Genomic DNA, 11,653 nt, shown 5'->3' with positions numbered 1-11,653 from the left:
GTCGCTTTATGTCCAGTACTCACACTCTGAATCTCAGTTTTTTCGTATGTTTGAGACTAAAAATGCCTACCTCTTGTGCGCAGTGTGGGGATTAAACAAAATGTGTGATGTTATGTACATATAGTATGAATGCAAAACATGAAAGCTGATATTATTTTTATATTCAAAGCCAATGGAAGGCATTGGCTATAAAAACCTTAACACAGTCCAATACCAAGATGATCCCGTCATACAAATCTTTGGATATTCCATTTTACAAGTGAGGAAATGTGGGCTTACAGAGGCCCAGAGATGGGATGGCAGAGTGCTCTTTTAGTGAGAGAGGAAAGAAAAGCTTTATAAACTTTGGTGAGTATACTAGTTTTCCTTGGCTGCTGCAACAAATTATTACAAGCTTACTTGCTTAAAACAATACAAACTTATCACCTTAGAGTTATGTAGGTCAGAAGTCTGACACAGGTCTCTCCTAGATGAAACCACAGTGCTTACAGAGCTGCAATTTTTCAAAGATCTAAGGGAGAGTCTGTTTCTTGGCTCATTTAGGTTTTTGGTAGAATTCAGTTTCTTGTGGTTGTAGGACTGAAGTCTCCATTTCTTTGATGACTGTGAGCCGAGGATCATTTTCAACTTCTAGAGGCTACCTGCATTCTCGGCTGGTAGCTCCCTTCTTCCATCTTCAAAGCCGGCAATAGTAGGTTGAGTCCCTCTCATGCTGCCATCTCTTGTGCCTCTTCTTCTGTTGTTGCATCTCTTCGATCCACTCTTCTGCCATCCTCTTTCACTTCTAAGGACTCATGCAGCTAGATGGGGCCCACTTGAACAATCTAGAGAAATCTTCCCATCTCAAGATCCTTAACCTGAATTATATCTGCAAAGTCCCTTTGCAGTAACATAAAAAGTAAAGTAACATATTCACATATTCTATGGATTACTGCATGGACATCTTGTGGGGCTGGGGTGGGGGTGGTAGCTTATTATGTCCACCCAGAGAGTAATGGCATACAAAAGGGGCTTCCAAGTATGGAGTTGTTATGCATGATTCACATTATGTTCATGCTTGCAAAATAAGTGAGCTGTTGTTAAAAATTACCCACTCTTACAGACAGATATGCAGACAACACATGACCTTGCATAATTTGGCTTCTGCTTACCCTGCTTACCTCTCACTATTCTTATTGCTCTTCTGCTGAGCTATACACTCTCCTTATGGTGAACTTGCAGTTCCCAGAAGAGAATGAATACACAAACAAACAATGGCCAGGCCATACATGACAATAAAACTCTGATCCACAAGAGAAGCTCAGAAAGCCAAGTGACACCCACTGCAGCAGTTGGCCTAGAATAGTCAGAATGTGGTCAACAACTTCCAGCTTCTCTATTTTTTGCTCCTCTGTCCCCTACTTTGAACTTAGAACCAACCAGAAAAAGCCAAATATGCTTCCCAAACCAATTGCCTGGGATGCCCTTGTTCTAGTTAGCCTACCTCCAGCCTCCCTGTGCCAACAACCTTCAATCAAAAGTACCTGAATCCTCCCCCCATTTTTTTTTAAATAACAAAGCTTTCCTACTTCCCTGATAGCCTTTAATTATCTGCCAAATGCAAGTGATAATGGCTGACTCCTTGCTACAGCAAACTTGGAATAAATAAGCTGCTCACATTTTGTTGGGCTTTGTTTATTTCCATTCCTCCTTTGGACTTTTGCACATTTGTTTCCCTTTTTTCTCTTCCTGGATCACTCCTCCTTGCCTTATGTGGGTCATTTATTTTCATCTTTTGAGAATCAGCTTAGATGTCACTCATGACAATCATGACAATAATAATCATTATTAGGATGATAGCTAACTATGCCAAGAACTGTTCTAAGCATATTCGGTTTATCAGCTCATTAAATTCTCACAACAATTATTGAAATACATTTCTATTATTGTCCACATTTTACAGACAAGGAAAGATAATTCAGAGAGATAAAGTAACTTGCCTGAGGTCACCAAACTAGTGGGTGAAGGCCTTGGGGTAGAACTTGGGTAGCCTGTCACCATAGTTCACTTTTTAAACCGTTATGCTACATTGCTTTCAGAATGGACTTCCAAATGCCCTCAGTTTGGGATAAGGACTCTATCATATGTTTAAATAGCATTCTGTACTTTATTTTTAATAATAACATTGTATGATAATTGCTTATGAATTTGTCTGTAGTCCCGACTAAAATTTAAGTTTTCTTTGGACAAGGGCAATGTTTATATTACGTTTGTAAGTCCAGAATATAGTAGTTTCTCTATAAATATGTATTTGAGGAATGAATAAATTAATGATTGAATGAATGAAACAAATGCAAAAGTCTAAATTATTATATTTAAAACTGGTAGATAATAAGTTAAAATAAAGAGAGATAAAAAGACCCTGCTTCTATGCAAACTTTGAATGCAATACAATTCTGCATATGAATTTACAGTTATATTCACAACCTCTCGAAACAGGACAGCTTCTCTCTTCTTTGCTTAATTTCCCTCCATACTCTTAGACATACAATCACATGAAGAACTAATATCAGCCTTTCCTCAGAAAGTCTCTTCCAAGTTGACAGTCATTGTTAGGTTAGACCCAACATCTTCTTGGCATTGGTTTCTAAGGCAGAACATGTCCAACTTAATAACATTCTTCTGAACTCTGCCACATCCAAAAACTCTCTCTCTCACACATGCAGTGCTGGGAGAATCAGCTGAGAGCCAAGGGTAGCTGTGTATTCCCATGGACTATGTCAGAAATTTAGAACAAACTCCCCAACTGAGCATTCCTTAATGTACCACGCCTCTGGCTCACTGCCCTTGAAACCCACACTCTGGGACCAATGCTGAGTCCTTGTCAATGATCAGTGGGTCTCTCTTCCTAGACTTGTGAGACTGATGGGTCTGGAGAAGCACCAAGGCAGCCATTGGGTTCAACTTCTTTACTTATATTGAATACTTTTGAAATCTATTCATTCATTCAACAACTATTTATTGAGTCTCTACTAAATTTCTGGAATTGTCCCAGGATTTGGGGGATCCAGAGATAAATTAGATAGATAGGCCCTTATTATCAGGGGGCTTGTATTCAAGTGGAGTTGATCTACATACAAACAAGCAAATAAAATAATTTCTTTTTTTAATATGAACATATAAATTTATAATTTTTAATTGAAGTAGATTAACAGTGTTGTGTTAGGTAAACAGCAAAGTGATTCAGTTATACATATATATCTATTTTTTTGGATTAATTTGCCTTATAGGTTAGGATAAAATATTGAGTATAGTTCTCTGTGCTTCACAGTAGGTCTTTGTTGGTTATCTGTTTTATATATAGTAGTGTGTATATGTTAATCCTAAACTCCTAATTTATCCTTCCCCCCTACAAATAAAATAATATCAATAAGCGTGCCAATAACACAAAGTTAAGTGATACCGACTTGCCCAAGTGAATCCCTTTCAGAACATACATCTTCCATAATCGTGTTGCCCCATCACATTTCCCTCTCTGATCAGCCAGTCTTCCTTGGACTTCATGTTTTCTGCCAGCCTTTAATTGATTATAAGTAGAAAGTAATGAACCTTATTTTGGTTTAAAGTCATTTAGGATATTATTATTCCTGATCCTCTCCCAATCCTTATTTATTGTCAATGTACTAAAAATAACTTTTCTTATACGTTCTTTTATTTTTCTTCTAGGAATTGACTATTACAACAAGATCATTGATGATTTGTTAACAATTGGGGTCACGCCCATAGTGACCCTCTATCACTTTGATTTGCCTCAGGCCTTGGAAGACCAAGGAGGTTGGTTGTCAGAGGCAATCGTTGAAATCCTTCCACAAATATGCCCGGTTTTGCTTCAGTACATTTGGGGATCGAGTCAAGCAGTGGATCACTATAAATGAGCCTAATATTTTTGCCCTGCTGGCATATGAGTTTGGTGCATTTTCTCCTGGTGTGCCTTACTTTGGAACTAAAGTTTATCAGGCAGCTCATAATTTGATTAAAGCTCATGCCAGATCCTGGCACAGCTATGAATCCTTATTCTGAAAAGAACAGAAAGGAATGGTGTCTCTCTCAATTTTTGCTGGCTGGGTGGAACCAGCAGATCCCAACTCAGTGTCTGACCAGGAAGCAGCTAAAAGCCATGGCTTTCCAGTTGGATTTCTTTGCTAAGCCCATATTTATTGACGGCGATTATCCTGAAGTTGTCAAGTCGCAGGTTGCCCTCACGAGTAAAAAGCAAGGTTATCCATCGTCCAGGCTTCCAGAATTTATAGAAGAAGAGAAGAAAATGATCAAAGGCACTGCTGATTTCTTTGCTGTGCAGAATTATACGACTTGCTGAGTCAAGTACCAGGAGAACAAGAAAGGAGAACTGTGTTTACTCCAGAATGCGGAAGTTGAAGTTTTTCCAGACCCATCTTGTATAAGTTTGGATTGGGTCTATGTGGTGCCATGGGGAATATGTAAACTACTGAAATACATTAAGGTAAATGCACCTTTTGTTTGCGTCCACATGTATTCAAACATGGGAAGATGGGAAGACGGGCATATGTCTATGTGTATAAGAACCCGAACAAAGAATGATTTAGGCAACAACATATACATCTGTTGGCCTGGGAAGAGATGATTAGGATTTAAGGCGATGGGGGTTAACTAGCTGATAAAGGGCTTCAAAGCTATTATTAAACTTAGGATTAAATTAAATCCTAAATTAAATTAAATTCAGTTGTGGCTACAGTAGCTTGGACATATTTTTCAGGCTGGGGTCACAACTGGAATTACTTAAAAGGGATAATAAGGGTTGAAATAGCTGGATCCTTTTCGGGTCTCTGTTACACTGGATGGCATCCAGGTAGCTGAAATTAAAAATTTTAAGTTATCAGTTTTTAGGATTCCTGCTGTGTGGGGGGATAGAGGCTGTAGCTGCTGGGAGGGACCAAGGGGTTAAGGAGAAATGACAATCAGCAGATGCTGATGGAAGAAAGATACTTCTGTCTTCTCATTATAACAGAAGTCATTTGACTGTCTTCATGGATATTTGCACAGTTTTTCTTTTCCATTGTTAGTTATAAAAGGTCAGCACGCAGAAAATTAAGTTAATAGGGTCAGTGCAATTTGATGAAAACTAGTTTTGGGGTTGTAGTTTAGAGACGGTAGAGGGGAATGCACCTGATATAATGAGCTTTTTTTTTTTTTTAAACATCTGTTTGGAATAAAACTTCTGCTTTCTCATTCCAGGATATGTATAACAACCCTGTAATTTACATCACAGAGAATGGGTTTCCCCAGGGTGACCCCGACATCTTTTGATGATGCTCTGCGCTGGGAGTATTTCAGACACAGACATTTCAGGAGCTGTTCAGAGGTACCATTTGAAATGATGAAAGATCAATTGTGCAAGCTTAATATAATTTTCCCATGTGCCTATTTGCATTCAGCAAAGACCAATGATTTTGAAAGCTGAAATTCATGTAAATCAGTGTAAAGCCATGTAATTAAGAGAGAGGGGAGAAAAAGTATTTAGGAAAGAGGAAGGGTGAGGATTTTGGTCTAGCTTCAACCTGCTGAAGTTTAAGCAAGTAAAAAGCGACTGTCTTCAGCATTTTGTGACTCCTGGGTGAAGGTGACGTGAATAGAAGGAGTGGTGGCTGTTGGGAGAGAACCTCAGTTATTACAAAAAGATCAGCTGTGACCAACTAGAGCATGTTTATTTGCATATTTTAATATCCTAATTACCAAGAAATGAATTGACAGAATTCTTAAAGGACAAAAATTAAGTATTTGTCCAATAAACTTTAAAGTGGTATGCGTCTTCAATCAATGCATGTTTCATTTAAACTGTTACCAAGCAGCAGAAACAGGTTTTTTTTGTCATATAGAATCTGTGAATTTTGTTTCAAGACAATATTATTATTCTGGTATCTTGTTTTCCCTGATGGGATTCTTTTCATATTTGAAAACAAATGTGAAGGAATAATCTTCAACTGGTAACACACATTTCTATACTCCAGTTAATTTCTCCCTTTTAGCTACCACTTGGAACACTGTTGCTTCGTAAATTTAATTTCTCCTCCCTATAAAGGAATAATATCATAGCAACAAAATTCAATGCAAAATTAGATTTTCAATTTCCTTTTTTTAACCACGATAGGCACAGTTATTTCTCATCATTCTGTTTGAGAGGTCCTGGAATGATTCTTTCCAAAATAGTAACATACTGGAATCAGCCAGAAGGAATTCTGGAAAGTGACATAAAGTGGTTTCTTTCCCAAACCTAAAATATATTGACTCAGTCCCTCACCTGGGCCTGGAGTTTATTGACAGAGGGCAATTGGATTCCTACAAATTGATCCAAGTAAAATCATTCTTTTGTATTACAGACAAAACGGATTCGTCCTCTGTGTGGGAATTCCCCATCTGATAAGAAAAGGAAATCTCTAGGTTTCTGAGATTCTCCCCACTTCTCCCTATAAATGACCCTATTCATAGTTGATACACTGATGTTCCCAGCTTCACCCCAAGAGACAAGTAGGCTAGTTACCATCATCAGATTTATGGATCCCATAGGGACCACAAACGACTCGTCCAAAATTGTTCTGTGTATGTTAGGGAAAAGAGAGAAAAAATAGAAATTGGCTTTCTTCATTCCCAGCTTGGTGCTCTGTTTAGTGCTAACATAAGGACATTTCATTGCTCTCTGAAATTGTTTCAAGTACTTTAAACAGTCCCTTAGATCTTTAAGACCCTCAAACTAAGATAACTTAAAGATTGAAAAGTTACTGAAGGCAAGAGTAGAAAATGTGAGAAGATTTGGCTTGTGAGTGACAGGAGAGAAGAATAGGGTTAGGAACAAAATCCTGTTTTTGAACTTGTTGAATTTCTATTGTACTTTTGAATTGTTGTAAAAAGTATCACGTACTTAAACCATTAATTTTTCACAGCATCTACAATCTCTTCTGATTCTTAACATTAGATAATTTATATTCATTGTAATTAACACACAATATTGTATTTATTTTGATTTTTAAAAAATATGTAGCCTTTCAAAATGTGCAGAAATGTACACATTGACCAAAAACCCTATATTAAGTGTATAGTCTGGACTGGGTATAGTGATAGCTATTTTTCATATGTTGTTGTAGTGGACACCAATTTTTTCATCTGCAGTGAAACTCTCTTTACTAGTAACGAATCCGTTTTTTTCTATGAAATACCCACCTCCCCCCATCCTTAGACTTACCATACCGGGGGCCATGTAAGTAGAATAAAATACTGTTGTTTGTCAATAGATAATTGATTGGTCTAGATATAGGCACATGACATGAGCTGGGCCAATCCCAGTTCTTCCCTAGGATTTAAAACTTGGACCAATCAGTTTGTTTGTCTCATAGCTTGGATTGACCTTGGCAGGCCATTGGTGGCTATGCCTTGCCATGTAAAGCTTAGGGGTAGTGAGAAGGTGAGCTGCAGGTGCCCCAAGGGAAATGGAGACAAGAAACGGGGAGAGATTCAGGAGGGCACTTGCACCTCTAATTCCAGTTTTTCTTCAGAGCCAGTTGCATGCATGTTCTTGAGAAACATTACTTTTACTTACAACTAAGTGCTCTTTCTGCTTCATCTGCTTCTGACTGGATTTCTATCACTTGGAACAAAGAAAGTCTTAATTGATGCCGTCATCTCATTTTATTGTCAAAACAGTGAGATGAGGTCGTTGCTCCTAATTTACAGATGAGCAAACTGAGTTTCAAAGAAGCTAAGTCATCTGCTCAAGATCATCAAGTTACTAAGTAATATTTACTAGAACAAGGCAGAATGTGTATATTATTATTATTACTACTACTACTGTTGGTATTGGGCTTTCTGACTCAGAGTGCTTGCTTGTCCCACCACATTTCTCGATACTTTTCCTCACCTTTGGTGCCCTGGGCTTGCGTAGATTCTTTGAAAGTGCTTCATGTTGCTTCTGCAACAGCCGACAGGTCCTACGACCTTGGACAAAACTCAGACACCCTGTATCCTGCCTGTTGTCAGAGGCATAGAGCTGAAGTTACTGATCGATTTCCTGAGACTCCTCCAAGGTAGCGCCGATGATCTTGGTTGGTGAGAACCTTACTAGTAAGAAGCACCTTGTGCGCAATTAAAAGTAATAACAGACCGAGGAAGACATTTGTGGGAAGTGCTGCAGGTGGGAGCCCTCCAGAACCCAGGGAGTCAGATGGACTATGGCTTTGTGATTCCCATGAAAAAAGCCCTCCCTCCAACATCACGCATCCGGACAGGCACGTAATGACACCATAGTTGGATCAATGGCGTCTGCCTGGAGGTCTTACTAATCTCTTCAGGTAAAATCCCACAGCAATTAATTGAGCAGTAAAAAGAAAGCTAATGTTTCTGTTTCCTTTTGGGAAAGAAAAAATAAAAAAAGAGGAAAAATGTCATTTCAGGAAAAAAAAATCAGCTAACACCTTTTTAATCATTGCATTATTTAAATGCCTTTAAATAGATTGTGTTTTAATTAATGCAGATATAGATGAGAGAAAAGCGACACAGTGGAGACAAAAACACTGTAAATAACATAGAACTAGGCTTGCATTCCAGTTCCAGTTATTCAAGGATGGGCAAAATGTTCAAACTCCCAAACTCTCAGTTTGTTCAGCAATAAAAATGGGATAACACTTGCCCTGGCAGAGTTGTTGAAAAGATTTTGTTTAATAAGCTATTGTGTTAAACACCCCAAGCAATTGCCTGGCACATGGTAGGCCCTCAACAAATGGTATAATTATTATTGTTACAAAATGTGCATTTTTAAGAACATATTTATCACCCCAAGTTATTTTCCTTATTATCTAAGAAATAGAATACCAAGACATTAAAAAAAAATTCCATCCTCCCTCAAGTCTCTAAGTTATGGCAGAACATTCCCCCATGTCTGCAATTTTCTCCATCATTGTTTTTGGGAAACCTCTGAATGAGTGTTGTAACACTGGCCCTCTGGCTGTTTATGATTGAACCCTGTGGAGGACAAAGCAGCCAGGACCTCCCTCCATTCGTTATTCCTTTGGAGAGGTTGCCAGATCAGGTGAAAAATCAAATCATTGCAGCAGAAACAACTGTCAATCAACTGGGTACCTGGAATTGTTCTGCCACAGGAATTTTTGTAAAAGCTCAGGGAGCAATGATCTTCAAAGAGTTAGGCTTTTCTCGCATGATATTAATCTTTATTATATTCATAAAATTTACATCAGTCCTTGCTGCTCTGGAGCCAGCAGGCAAATTTAAGTTCGTACGTAATCACACCCTAAGGGATACCTCAATAATCTGAATGTTGTTGAGCAGGTGAGAAAGTGTGAGAAATCAGGGGAAGTTATTCTCAATGGGTGATACTTGACCCATGACCTAAACTCTCCTAAAAGGGGATTCCAGTTGGGTTCAACCTGCTCCTCACACCTACTGAATATATGCCTGTTCTGGGCTTGATTCCCAATCTTTCCTCAACTGGAATGTCATGGTCTTTGCCTTCTTCCTGGCCAGGTCCTGTTTGGAGTAGATCAACTAGCTTGAAGTCAGGCAAGACATGGGTTTGAAATTTAGTTCTTCCACTTACAAGTTCAATAATTTGGGGAAAAGTCTTAAGCAAACAACACTTCAGCCATCTAATTTTTAAAATGGGGATAATAAGAACATCTATCTTCTAAAACATGGTGGAAAATGAACAAGAAAATGCATGTAAAGCCTACATACAGAGTCTGGTACATTAAGAAAGATTCCATAATGATGGTTAATTTTGGGGGGCATCTCTGAGCCCTCTGAAAGTTGGAGCTGTGTCTTTTTTATAATTATATCTTCAACCCAGAGCACTGTTTCTGTCATGTAGTAGCTTTCTACACATGTTTGTTGAATTTGGTTGTGTCTATCAGAGAAGAGTTAGTCAATGGATAATGAGAAATAAATGATGAAATGATTGGAAACTGTATTTTCTTTCCCTAAAGAAATATACCCCACACAGGAAAAAAAAATGCAGCCTTCTGGAAAGTTTCTGAGCCAGCCCAACTTTCCAGTGAGATCCATGCCTGAGTTAGCACAGTAGTAGATGATTGCAGAGAAGATTTGTTAATGACCAGCTTTAGGCTTTTAATGACAAAACCCCTCAGCAAGATGTCATCAAATTTATTGAAGACTTCACTGAAAGTGTTGAAGCTGATGCATTGTAACAAGAAGGTTATAAATCTTGCAGCTTGGGTATACCACCAGGACAGGATGCTGAGCGCAGAATCACCCTGCTGTTGTCTGTCAGCATTCTCCCTCCCTCACTTCCCATGGAGAACCAGGAAAGGAGAAATACATCCATTTCCGAAAGTGGTTCAGACCTGGCAGCCACCTGCCTATGTCAGTTTCAGACCACAGAGGCCCATTTAACTGGACAAAATGTGTTAAGCACCTGTGTTTTTCTAAATGTGCATTAAAAAAAATCCTAAGAATTAGGGAAAGATCTCAAAGTTTGAGACATTGACCTTTTGGAAAAATGAGCCTATTAAAAATCCATTGCCAGCTCAGAATAGAGACTCAATTACCTGAATATAGAGTTTCGCTCTATGTCTATTGTTTTATTGCTTCTCAAAGTAAACCTTTGTCAACCTAGCCCTATGGAGCAGTTCATCTCATAGCTCACGGAGAACTCACAGCTTTGGGAACGTGTGGGGTGGAATGTAGGATGCACTTAATACTGTCGCTCCTGGCTGGACTGGATGCAGCTAGCGAAGAGGAGTCAAGATCGGAATAGAGAAGGAAGAATGAGATTCGAAGGCCGTGCACAAGAATTGTTTGTGTGTGCTAGTGTACGGACTTGTAGCATTTGAAAAGTCATGAAGAAAACAATTTCCAATATATCTGTATCCCACCAACCTACATATTCAGACCACACATAAACTCAGGCAGCCGAAGATTACAGAGTAAACCTTAAGCAGAGATATCCCAGATGACCTTCCCCTATTGCTTCTCCCCTACTTCTCCCCAAAGTTCAGTAGCATACTTACCTTTGTCTTCCATTCTCCCGTATGAAGGGTGGCAGAGTAGAAAGTCTGAAGGGTCTGAAGAGTGAAGGCTAAGTCCTGGGTTCTGGTGGTGTGCCCTTGGGGAAGTTCTCATTAGGATTCTCTGAATGTCAACCTCCTCACCTGTTAAATGGGACAGATGCTAATTGCCATCCTGCCTAACCCAAGGTCAGTTGTGAAAATAAAATAATTTATGTATATGTATGTCCTGAGCACCTTAAACTGTTAGATATTATTCTCATATTTGATATAGTTACTTTACACCTTTAAGGACATCATCTCTCTGGCCAAAAATACATAATCTGGACCTTAGTGTTCTCCACTGCAAAGGGAAGTGTTTGGTGCCCATTATCCAGATCCTGTCAACATTTACAATTCTCATATTCTATGGTTTTTATTTTCCTGCACGTTTCTGAAGGGCTATGAGAGTGGGATCAGATTAGGGGTTTGAGAGAGCGTGTTCTATGACCAAGTGACTGGTGTGGTGCTTGGCAAAGCTCAGAATCAAACACACACATACACACACACACACACACACACACACACACACTGCTGTTGTTGAACTACTTCACCAGACTTATCCAGGT

General features: G+C 38.9%; 1 pseudogene across 1 annotated transcript; it reads left to right on the top strand.

Moving 5' to 3' along the window:
• Positions 1 to 296: 296 nt before the first annotated feature.
• Positions 297 to 11,610, top strand: LOC309628489 (cytosolic beta-glucosidase-like; annotated as a pseudogene). Its single transcript has 2 exons — positions 297 to 348; positions 3,577 to 11,610. The product of its transcript is annotated as a cytosolic beta-glucosidase-like (transcript).
• Positions 11,611 to 11,653: the final 43 nt, after the last annotated feature.

The sequence above is a fragment of the Balaenoptera borealis genome (assembly GCF_965194805.1).
Source record: "Balaenoptera borealis genome assembly, chromosome: 4".
In the NCBI taxonomy this organism is placed as follows: domain Eukaryota; kingdom Metazoa; phylum Chordata; class Mammalia; order Artiodactyla; family Balaenopteridae; genus Balaenoptera; species Balaenoptera borealis.
Note: the sequence above shows the minus strand (reverse complement) of the source record. Positions and strands in the feature narration are given on the sequence as shown.